Here is a 13,598-nt window from a genome sequence, read left to right as displayed (position 1 = left end):
AATTAAAACGAATCTCGGTGGATACTAGAAAGCTGATTGGCTAACTAAAATCTTAATAGAAGGTGCGTATATAAAAACGACAGACAACCACAAAATTCGCGCATAAGCCTGAAGAGTCCAAGAGTGGATGAAACGCGGAATATTCAGTGTAGCTTAATGGCCATATATATTTTATAACTTACTATATATATATATATATATATATATATATATATATACGTGTGTGTGTGTGTATCTGTGGACACAGAAATTCATCCCTCTGAATACGTATCACTGTGCCTTATTTGGTTGAAACGTCAATAAAAATATGCTTATTTAATTATATTTCACCTTTTATTTATACCAATCCTTTGAGTTATGAAGCTCGATGTAACTACAGAGCATATTCAAATAAAATACAGAAGTCTATATTCAATATTGCAGATGTTGACCATCTTACCGTTTATTTATTTAAATAAGTTTTAACTTCAAATAATAATCCTGAATATGTTACAGAGAGAGAGAGAGAGAGAGAGAGAGAGAGAGGAGATTAAACGTGGAGGTAGACACGTTTACCAGAACCAAAGGTCAGCTGACCAAATTACGTGTGTGTGACGTGGTTGGCTAGATCTGTGAGATTTGATTTGAGCTTTGAAGAAAACGGACGTTTTTCCGTGGTCTCCCCCTCTTAACTGGGGAGGGGGGAGACGAACGCTGACGTGTGTGAAGAAGAACCACACAAGCAGATTTCACTTCCACCTGCTGCAGGACCTCTGGGGAAAGTGAAATAAAAAACTATAAAACACATTCATCGTCTTGGAGTGATAAATCTTCGTCAAACAGGTATCAAGTCTCCCTCCAGGATGAGAAATTTCCAGATGGTCCGTTTTGAAGAAGCAGAGGTAGATTCAGAAATTACATGTCACACACACGATTCCCTTTATGATAATCAAACACACAACCATTTATATTAGAGACAATCACACGGAATCTTTGATGTTATATAGTGTATACACCCAAACGTAAAAAGTGCCCCTGAATGATTTAAATGGCGCCCCTAAATGAAGAACTCGATGATAACGAATATATAACATATAGAACAATTAAAAGAGTCCTATTACAAAGAATTATTTGCTCATATAAAGCTAATTATTAAAATAGATTGTCTTTGATGCAATATGTAAATGAGGTAAAAGCTTTAATGTAGATTTCCTTTGAATAAATAGAATATGAAACATTTAAAAGTATTTTGAAATGTATTTGTTAAGCAGAATCTTTTGTAACTTGTAAATTGATGTTATAAACCTCCATCTTCCTTAATTCCGAATTTATATCACATTGACTAAAATTTCTCTTTAGTCTCACAGTAAAAATATGTTAACATTTCCTTCGCTGCGTCAATGTAAAGACAGGAAAACGGTTTATCGAATTAATGTAATTTAATTAAAACTATTGTCTTGCTTTATTGAATTATTTTGCTATAGCATTGTACAGAAAGTGTTCTATCGTTCTTGGTATAACTTAAAATAAAATGAAACAATTACAGTTAAAAGTTACGATTTCGATAAAGAATAATGCACTGAATAGAAAAGAGAACACTAAGAGCAATGAACAATCAGATTTTAGTGAAAGTTTCACTGTTTCTTTTTTTTACATAGGCGTTATCACTTATCAAGGCCGAGAGGCCACTGAAGGGTAAGGGCTAAAGAGTGTACAGTAGTTAAAAGGACAATATAGTAATCGATAGTAATGGAAGTTCGGGAAATGTGTTAACTCAAGTGTAACGGCTCACCAGAAACTTTGGACTTGAAGACAACCATATTATAGACAACTGGAAAGCAAGAACACGGAAGACAGTTCCACAGGCGTGCAGTTCAAAGAAAGAAGCTTTGATCATGGAATCTACGTTTAGGGTTAGGTACAGATAAAGAGTGGGGGGAATTACTGATAATGTTTTCAGCTAGATGAGTGTTTCTTGTGACAGTTGGCGAGGGGGAAACCATAAATTGCAGCTCAGTCGAACACTTTTCATGAAAAGAACGATAAAGCAGAGACAAACTCACAACATCTCTTCTGTGAGATAGAGGTTGCAAGGAAGAGAAAAGGACATCTCCCACGAGGCCACGAAGTCTATTTTGAACTCTATCAAGGCAGGACAAGTCCTTTCTAGCAGCTCCTGCCCAGATGTGGCAACAGTATTCCATCCTTGAACGTACCTGGCTCTTATATAGATAGAGAATTGCATCAGCAGTGAGATACCTACTGGATCGATAGAAGGATCCGATCATTTTTCCAGTGGCCTTGGCAACAGATTTGATGTACGTATTCCATTTAAGATCAGGAGTAAAGGTCAAGCCCAGAAGCTTATCAAAACTTGAGGCCTCCCCAAGACGAGAGCCATCTAATCTTATCTAATAACATTATCGCTCGTTTATTTAAGTAGGCATCCTGCTATGGTGTGATATTAATAAACTGCTGGATCTTCTATAAAATTCTTTTCTTTTTTTTTTCGAGATTATATTGTCATGCACATTTCTTTCTAAACAAAAACAATTGATACTTTTCTGAACTGTATACGCACAAAACGACTTGATATTGATGTAATAATTTATTGTTTCTGCGTAAAGAAACAGATCTGTAAAAATGTGTCGACGTTTTGACATGCTGAAAAATTGTTTCGTAAGAAAAATCAATATTCAGAACTTGGAATGTAGTGTACTATTATATATATATATATATATATATATATATATGTGTGTGTGTGTGTGTGTGTGTGTGTGTGTGTGTGTGGGTGTGTGTGTGTGTGTGTGTGTACAGGACAACTAGAAACAAATGCTGAGATAAGTGGAGAGAACATACAGAGCCCGAATTCCCAAATATTCACCCATCTGATACTAACCAGACTCAACGTTGCTTATATATATATATATATATATATATATATATATATATATATATATATATATATATATATATATATATATATATATATAGTTTTGAAAATAATAAGCGGAAGTTTCTGAAGAGCTCTTGCGGCTATCATTTCATCAGGAGAAAATCGATAGCGTACAAAATAATATTATGTCGAAAATACACAGTTCTAATGGGGAACTTATTGAATGTGCCAAAAGTACGGAAGTTCCTTTCCCCTCGTTGTGCCAACATTTTAATCGTTTTTTAAACGTTAATAAATTTATTTTAGTATCCCCGTACTTTTGGCACATTCAATAAATTCCCTATTAGAACTGTGTATTTTCGACATAATATTATTTTGTACGCTATCGATTTTCTCCTGATGAGATGATAGCCGAAAGAGCTCTTGAGAAACTTCCGCTTATTATTTTCAAAACTGTATATAAATTCTGTACCTCCAAACATTTATTTAAATATATATATATATATATATATATATATATATATAGGTGACAGCTTCTAAAAACTTTGTTAGGTAAGGAAACCTCTTTAGATTGGGTGGATATATAAGTTTTAAGTCTTGCGTATGATTGTAAGGGGGTTAATTCATTTGGGGCTGATCTTGCTGAGCCAGTAAATAAGAATACGAACTCCTTTGACGAAGATGATTCTATATTTTGTCGCAAGTGAGGAGAACGTTTATTGGGGGATGGTGATATATTATCAGTAATATTTCATTTGTTTTTTCTTGTCACCTTTTTGGTGTGGATCTGTCAAAAGGCTTCCGAATTGGCTCGACATTTTTATAACCGTGTCTTATCTGTTATTACAACATGACCGCTGTTATGTTTATTCCACTGAATCTGACGGGTTTGTCTGTTTGATTGTTTATTTTTTGAGCTCGTTCTTGAATCAAGCGATTACCTGATAATGCAATTCTTGACACATTAGGTGATATCCATTCTTTTATTAACGAAAGCTGTTAAACATTCACACGAACGTTTTCGTGCACGTGTGCAGTTTTATTTCGCTTCCGTTTCATTTAAGAAGGTGTTTCATGTGAGAAACTATGAATAATATGGAAACAAAAATAAACATCTTTCCTTATTCATTTGTAAACCTTTGAGAGTCATCTCTGTGTGAATGGCCCACTCCATTATAAAGACCAATGTGTATTTATTTCTATATCGATAAATATATGGATTCCATTCAGTTACATAAAAGTTTCTCAATAAACACCTGCTTTCTTTCAGTCCTCACGTTGTAAATATTTTAAATAGTAATGGGGAATGAGAAAGAAAATAGCAATTCTGTTCTTGGTTCCATGTAGCGTTTTTCTTAATATTTCAGCTGTTTCATTATTGTTATCCGTTGTATCTTTCCAGCCATTCCTATGATTCCAACTTCTCCCATTCTTTTTTTAGCGGCTTTTCGGAATTGTTCCCGGTGCTCCCACTATTATTATTATTATTATTATTATTATTATTATTATTATTATTATTATTATCATTATTATCATTATTATTATTATTATTATTATTATTATTATTATTATTATTATTATTACCAACAACAAAAATATTAATAATAATTATAATCATAATTATCAATTATAATATTTATAATTATGAAAATAATGCACTTGGCGTCATAATGTGGTTTTAAATAATATAATCACAACAATATTAATTTCCTTCCCGTTTGAAGGTTAGGGCTGTGCTTTTAAATACTGACGATGATAAATCAGATTGAAAACAAAAAATCAATGAAAAATTAAAGTCCTTCTAAACAAGAATTAAATGTTCCTTGTAAACGTAATTTTAATCGTATCAACTGCCAACAGAAACATAATTCCGAAGACAAAATTTCTAATGTGAACCTATTTCTAAATAATGACTTTATGAAAAAAAAGTAGAACACGATTAATTTATTAAAATAGATTACAATAATAGAACGATCATGTATTTTGTAAACGAAATTTAAAATTGTCTGCTGAACGGAGTCCGAAATGTTGAAGGGTTTCTTTTTTTTTTGCACCAGTATCAAATGCTAGATTTGTGTTACTCGGATCAGAAGTATATTCTGAGATCTTGCTTAATGGTAAGAAATAGTGAATCATGTGAAGATGACTGATACATCTGAAGATGTATCAGTCATGTAGAACCTGGAAAAACATAATGCCAGATGGTTATCACGGGCAAAGAGAATACTACGACTTCATATGTCTCAGCAGCGACTATCTGAACATCCAGAATACATTGTTAAAATGTATGTACCATCATGGTTTTGTATCAAAGTTGGGACCTCTAAATTTAAATATAAAATTGCAGTTTTTTATGTACTATTATAGCGGTTCAGAGTCATGGGTCACGTATCGTCGTCACTTCTGGCTTCCAAATTGGTGCTGCTTCCATACCATCTTCAAGATTCACTGGAGTGACTTCATCCCCAACCTTGAAGTGCTCGATCAGGCCCAAATCAGTAGTATTGCTGAAGTCACAACTACGCTGGAGTGGCCACGTCTCCAGGATGAAAGACCACCGCCTTCCCAAAATCACCTTGTATGGCGGACTTTAACTGTACACCGCCACAAAGGAGCATCAAAGAAACGGTACAAAAATTCTTAAAGAATATCTTAGAGCCTGTACATCGACTACCGCCAGCGGTCAATCCTTGCAGTGGACCAAGGTGTTTCGTGACACGCCATTTACCAAGCATTCTTCTCCGCCGTCGAACTTGTCCGCATGATAGAAAACGCAGAACGAAGGAGTTCCAACTAACCTCAGCTTCAAACCCAGACCAGACCCTAACCTACAGCTGTTGCAAGCGAGCCTGCTTATTCGGCATTAGAATCATCAACCACGGGCATGGATAAACCCTTCCTAAACTTTCGTTCGCGAAGCAAAGCCATGATTATTTTTATTTTACAAAGGAGTCACCACTTATCAAGACCCGGGAACCACTCGAGGATAAGAGTTAATGAGTGTAATAATCGTTAGTAGTGGAATATTGGTAAATTGGATTACTCAAAAGGAGGGTTCATCAAGAACTTGTTTACGTTGGACTTGAAGACGACGGAAAAGCAGGCAATCGGAAGAAAGGTCAACATGCGTGCAGTTCTAAGAAAGAACTTTGTTCATAAATCTACGTTTAGGTTTAGGCACAGATAAAGAGTGGGGAAATTATTGATAGTGGTTTCAGCTAGACGAGTGGTTCTCGTGAAAGTTTGGCGAGGGGGGCATAGATTTGAATTTGCATGATAAATATCGTAACAATAAAAACAAAGTAGCCAAATAGACAGATAATAACCTTGTATTTATATTAAGAAAGTATGCATGCCACAAATTAGGGACCGTATGTCAGTAGCGATTGTATGAATTTTGACAATGGTCATATTGAGTGCAGGATAATCCAGATCAGTAAAACAGAATTGTTCCCATGGTTGAATGAATGAATGATGCATATCAAGGTAGGGGAAGAGGTCAAAGTTAAAAATGTAATCCTGCTCTCCTTTGATAACTACAAGACGCCTCTCCAAAACCAGATATAAATGATTAATAATACCTTACCCGTTAATCCTTCCTTCAAAGTCCTCGGCCTTATATTCACAGGTTATATGAACTGGAACAAATACATTGAGGATATTGCAAAAGCTGCTGCAAAGAAGGTGGGTTACCTTTATCGTGCTAGAAGACTACTCACACATAAGCGTATCCTGAACCTCTACAAAACCACCGTTCGCCTATGCATGGAGTATTGTTACCACATCTGGGCTGGTGCATCTGCTACTATTCTCTCCCTCTTGGATAGGGTCCAATAAAGAGTCTTCAATCTATTAGGTCCCATTTTGTCAACTAAGCTCCAACCCCTGTCCCATCACCACAATGTTGCATCCCTGTGCCTGTTTTCAAACTATGTTAATGGAATGTTCTCTGAATGAACTCGTTGCACTTGTGCCATATCGACGTACATATCCACGACAAATCTAATTAGCAACAAAATCATGCCCTTCAGGCTGTTGAGGTCCTTAAATACCAAAAAGCCTTTTCCTCTAATAGTTTCTTCCCTAGAACAGCTAGACTTCGGAATTCCTTTTCTGCTATCTGCTTCCCTGTCTGCAATGATATGTAGAAGTTTAAATGTAACGTAAACCAACATTTTGTTAATCTTTCCTAGGCGTTGTCCGAAATAGAATCCCCTTACGTCCAAGTGGCGATATGCCTTGTAAGGGATGAACATGAATAAAAAAAACTAATTAAAATAACATTAGTCTCTGTCTCCGAAGTTCATTCTCTCCAAATAAAACCTTGCAGAAACCTCAGCGAACGTTTACTCTGTGTATTCTGCACGGGAAAAAAGACAAAACCGACGGCGAAGAGAAACCGTGAAATTAAGAGAATAAAATAGGGGTCCGTATAAACACTCCACGTAATTATAAAGGACTAACTGGCAGCCCGGTGTTGCCCAGTCGTACAATAAGCTTAAACATAATATTTTAATGTATGTAGATTGCATGTGTATTATTATAGAATCAATCATCTATTGACTATTATATATTACGAGGAACAGTTTGCCCGGTGGACTAATTCGCAAAAAAATATTAAAATAAAAAATAATAATGATAATGTTGTTCATCAAATTCCGTCTGTGTTTGTTTACAATATCACGTCAGCTGATATTTGGTTTGATGATGAATGCCCTGGAAAAGTCACTTTTGATTATTGTTTAGTTTTATAATATGCAAACGAAGAAATGATTCGCGGGTATCTTAAATATTACCTCTCTCTCTTTTATCGTAAATTGAACTCTTTAATGAGAATTTTTTTTTTTTAAATGGCAAGATACACCCGGGCTTTAACAGGGGATCATTCGATCTGCAGTCGAATGCTCTGCCACTTAGCTATATCTCCAGATTAAAATAAATAGTTTTTAAAGAAAAAATGATTTGCTTGGATTTTATTATCTCCCTTGACCAGTGTAACATAAAATATTCCTCTGTAAAAATTATTCTTTTTTTTTATCTATAAGAAAGAAAAGCAACTTTTAAGATAAGATTTTTTTCGATTTCCGAAGAATTTCTGTAGAAAATATCTAAAAACACTGACAGACATAAATTAGCTTTGTGGTTAAATTTGCAAAAGACAGGCTTAGCCGTTTCGGGACCTATGAGGAAAGAACTCACACACTCATGAAATGACTCTTATATAATAGCAGAGATGGAGAGATATTTTCTTTTATTATTGAAAATATTACACGCAGGGGAGAGTGCATAATTAATAAAAAAAAATACAATTGTGTTGGATGGTAAATCCATAGAAAAACATGTCAAAATGGATGTTTATGTTAACGTCGTCTGCACAGGTTTTGTCATAAGGGAAATCTATGTAAGAAAACACGATGAACACAACAAAGAAGGTATCATTTAGTGTGTGTGTTTTGCCGCCAACAATAACGGAATATGAAAAGAACATGTTTCTCTTGGGTTGTCCAGAAGAGAAGAGATCGGGTGTTTGGGTCGTCTGTCGTTAGAAAAAAAGTTTTAGTGCCATAAAAAAAACTTTTATTTCATATGTGTTTGGACTTCTGGCTAGAGCCAACATGTAGTATCTGTTCTGATGCTACACTGAGTCTATTCTGTCTTCGATCAGTGAAAAAGAAATCATTCTAGACTGAGACATTTTGATAGTTCAATCCAAAGTGTGTCTTATTTCAAACATGTAAAAGAAACAAACCATTCACCACATCCGTGACAATTCGATTCTACTCCATCAACCGTTTATGCCCCAAAAGCTGTTCGACCAAAAACAGCCAATCTAGGGGATAAGCAAATGCTTGCAAGATTTTTCTTCGGAATCGAAACGTCTACAAGAAGAGTCGTTTCCAAGTACATAACGATGGAAACTAGTTTGAGTATCTTTGTGGATATATGTCAAAGAGTTTTATATTAGTGTTCATAATAAAATTTGATTGGCAATTTAGTTATTGCGCATATAATTAAATTGTATATATAATCATAAAATAAATGTTATTGTTTATTGTCTACCTGCTTTTAGATCACATTATATATATATATATATATATATATATATATATATATATATATATATACAGATATATGTGTTTATGCATCTATGTTATGTCAGGTCATGCCATATGCTACTGGTACCATGTAACCCAGTACTACCTGCCTCATGGTCGGGTCACCGGCGATTAAACTGGTTCTCCCACCAAACTTGTTTGGTGAGGAGGGCGGCTAGTCTCCCTGAAGGATTAAAAACAAGACCTTCCAAAGAGCTAATGAACTCTTTTTCGGGGTCAACTGCCAACTAGCACCATGTATATTTGTGTGTGTATATGTGTATAGGGGTAGAGAGGGCTCCCGTAAGCCGTGGTGAAGGCAACTTTTCTAGGAGAAGCAAATCTCTGATTTAAAAAACCATAAAGCGGAAGACCAGTACCCGCATTAAGCTGGTCTGCAGTTTAATTTGTTGCTGGCTATCTTGCTCTTGCTTGTTGCTGGATCTCAACATTTTGAACCGTCGTACAAAGCTAAGACTCTGTAACATCATATTTGTATAGATACTCCCTCAGACATTTGGGCTCATGGATTTTAAATGTTTGAGGGAGTGGCACTCGTCTGACATCATCATCATGTATACATGTATATATGTACCGTACCTGTAATTGTGGTGGCAATCACCCGAGATGGGTTATGCTGGGCCCAATGCTGTTAACCGCATTTCGCGTCAAAGCCATCCGCCACGATTGGTCAGTAGCAGCGTCAACGGCATGATCCAGAAATTCACGGTACCAGCGACGGACACCAAAAACGTGAGGACAGGACATGGCCTCCATGTCTGCTTTGACCGTTGCGAGCCAAGTCTTAATTTGGCCATCTTGGCGCTTCTTCCAACCAGTGGGTGCAATGGGCGCCACCAATAGACGGACGAACTCATCCCCGACCGGCACAGCACGTGACCGAACAACTGGAATCTCCTTTTTAGCAGAGTTTTCTCGGAGCCAAGGATGTTATATCTATCGCGTATGGTCGATTACCATACGCGCTAGACGTATATATGTATGCTTCGCTCCAAACATCTCATTGGAGCGTAAGGGGCTACCGTTGGAACAAAGTCACTGATATATATGGAGCAGCAGCATTTTGACACGTATGCAAATGATGAGGTGACGTCATAGGAGAGAAAAAAAGCGCGTGGAGAGAGAATTTTAATCACGTGGTAGCCTGGGTGGACTTTAAGCTGCTTGTAGCTGCGGACTGGGAAACTGTTCATTTATTCGGAGAGAGAAAGGCAAGGATGCGACTATACTGTCGCTGGCTTGGAAAATACGTGTAAATGGTTTGGTGATGAAATTACCGCTAATACTACTAACAATTTTTGGCAACCAAAAAAAAAAAAAAAATTGTGTCGAAATACTTTCCTTTCATTTTTACTAGGTTTTTAAACACATCTGGTCCGTGTTTTACATGTAAACTGCCACGTTTTTTTTTTTTTTTTTTTTTTTATCCACGCTCACTCCCTACCAAGGTATATCGCCACTTGGACGGAAGGGACTAATATTTGGGACAAGACCTAGAAAAGATTAACCAAATGTTGATTTGCGTTATATTTAAACTTCTGCATATCAATACAGTCAGCAGGTAGCAGGGAGGGAATTCTGAAATCTATTGTACGAGGGAAGAAATTATTAAAGTAGAAACGTTTCTGGCATTTAGAAACCTCGATCGTGAAAAGGTGTGATTTTGTTTCTAGGCGGGTTTGTCAGGGACAAGTACGTCGAGCGGGCACAACCGAAACGATTTCATTAGAACACATTCTATTAAAATACTTGTAACACAGGCTCAGAGATACAACAGTGCGGCGATAGGACAGGGATCAAATATTAATTGCCAAAGTGTGACCTATTATATTGAAGACTTCTAATATCTTTGTGTAATTAAACAGATGTAAATCCTGTTATCGGCATCAGATTCAAAATATATTTTTTCATTAGGATTATATTGTTCAATAGATAATCAGACGTTAAATATCCTTTGTAATTTCTTAAAAGATGCTTTCTTTAAACTGTGTGTCTTATGTATATTTTTTATAGAATTCAGTTACTACAGATATTATGGCCGATCTGTCTCGCGCAAATTCCGTAAGTACAGTAAAATCTTACACTTTTTTTTAGAATATGCGTGATGTCATGCCATATCCGCTGACGCATCGTTATTTTTTTCCTATTGAACCTCATAATTAACCTTATTTTTAGTGAGAATTGGTTTATTTCACAAACTTCGTGTAACATCGATCTGACCTTAGTTCGACTCTTGTCAAGATTAACATTAAGTGATGTAATCCGACATAAGATTCAAAGAAAACATTTTTATCGCTTTGGATGACCACTTCTGATCAAGCGAGCAATGTCTGTTGTGAACTTGTTTATTGTTTAGTGATTTTGAAATCGATCATTATAGTAGACGGTCTTGAAACGATGAATATATGAAAGCAATGAATTTCCAATGGATTCACCGGCATGTTGGAAATTGTGGTTTTGCTTCAGTTCAAAGTGTCGCGGTTGACGTATGTCAAACGCTGTAGCTAGAATAAGCTGTGCCAGCTGGCGTGTCATTCAGTTCGTATGAAAAAAAAATGATGTATGAAAAAAAAGAGTGGAAGATATCTCTTGGCTCGCATACAAGGGCAGTCTAGTTTCCGATTTTGGGCGAAGCAAAAGTGCAGTTTGCCTTCCGATTTTCGACGAGACAGACGTGTCGAGCGAAGCAGAATGTGTCGAAGAAAGAAACGCAAAACAGCATATGTCACAATGTTATGTCCTCCCTCGTTCACTCGATAAACGAATAAAGATAATCAGCGTTATGTTTTCATCAGATTTTCCTTTTCAGCATTGACCAGTGACGGGAAGAATTGATCAGAGAAGATCTAGAAGCAAAATCCGAAAACCGAGGGATGGGGGATGAGGCTACTCAAAATGAATGACTCCGCACGATAACTAAAAGGTCATTGAAATGGTTCAGTTTGTGGCGGACTGATTGTCGAGCCCGAGCCTTGACTGGCGCGTATCATTAATCGCAATTGGACGCTAAATGAATTACGCGAGCAGTTACAGTTTTTGCTCCAGAGTAGGTATCTCGTTCAAACCGTTCAGTTTGCAGTGGTTAGATCAGCTAAATGTGAATTTGAATTGCTCATCCATTCTCATTCATCAAATGTGCTGTGGAAAGCTGGATGGCCAGGATAGAATCTTATTTTCATACTGCGGTTCCATTGAAGGATCATAATTGTTACAAGTGGTTTAATGTCACGGATAACTGCATTATTTCTCTGATTTTTTTCTGGGCCATGCTTCGAAGTTCGTGCATTCCTGTGTATATGAGATTATCCTTTTGCTTAGTCGAAATCTGAAGAATGAATATTTTCAAAAGCACGTGAAGACATTTTCCTTGCATTAATATTTATAAGTCGCTTCAGATCGATCGATTCCTTGATTGGTTTGAAAGCAAAATAAAAACCTGGAATCCATATTTGCCTTGTAAACCGGCCATTTTCTGTTTTTCATCGGCGTAGTAGATCCAAGCGTGAAATTAATATCCATTCAATCTTGAGGATTGACGAAAGAAAACTCGTCGACAACCGGACTTCTTTGTTGGTGGGCAAAAAAAAAAAAATCATACAAAAACATACAAACATCGACAAAAAATAGAATAACATTAAAAAACATTTTAAAAATACAAAAAACATACAAAAACATGCAATAAAAAACATTTTAAAAATACAAAAACATGCAAAAACATACAATAAAAAACATTTTAAAAATACAAAAAACATACAAAAACATACAACAAAAACATTTTAAAAATACAAAAAACATACAAAAACATACAATAAAAAACATTTTAAAAATACAAAAACATACAAAAACATACAATAAAAAACATTTTAAAAATACAAAAACATACAAAAACATATAATAAAAACATTTTAAAAATACAAAAAACATACAAAAAATACAGTAAAAAACATTTTAAAAATACAAAAAACATACCATAAAAAACATTTTAAAAATACAAAAACATACAAAAACATACAATAAAAAACATTTTAAAAATACAAAAACATACAAAAACATACAATAAAAAACATTTTAAAAATACAAAAAACATACAAAAACATACAATAAAAACATTTTAAAAATACAAAAACATACAAAAACATACAATAAAAAACATTTTAAAAATACAAAAACATACAATAAAAAACATTTTAAAAATACAAAAAACATACAAAAACATACAATAAAAAACATTTTAAAAATACAAAAAACATACAAAAACATACAATAAAAACATTTTAAAAATACAAAAAACATACAAAAACATACAATAAAAAACATTTTAAAAATACAAAAAACATACAAAAACATACAATAAAAACATTTTAAAAATACAAAAAACATACAAAAACATACAATAAAAACATTTTAAAAATACAAAAAACATACAAAAACATACAATAAAAAACATTTTAAAAATACAAAAAACATACAAAAACATACAATAAAAACATTTTAAAAATACAAAAAACATACAAAAACATACAATAAAAAACATTTTAAAAATACAAAAAACATACAAAAGCATACAATAAAAAACATTTTAAAAATACAAAAACATACAAAAACAT

This window comes from Euprymna scolopes, chromosome 19 (assembly GCF_053919585.1).
Source record: "Euprymna scolopes isolate OS-2025 chromosome 19, ASM5391958v1, whole genome shotgun sequence".
NCBI lineage: Eukaryota > Metazoa > Mollusca > Cephalopoda > Sepiida > Sepiolidae > Euprymna > Euprymna scolopes.
This window is presented reverse-complemented; position numbering follows the sequence as displayed.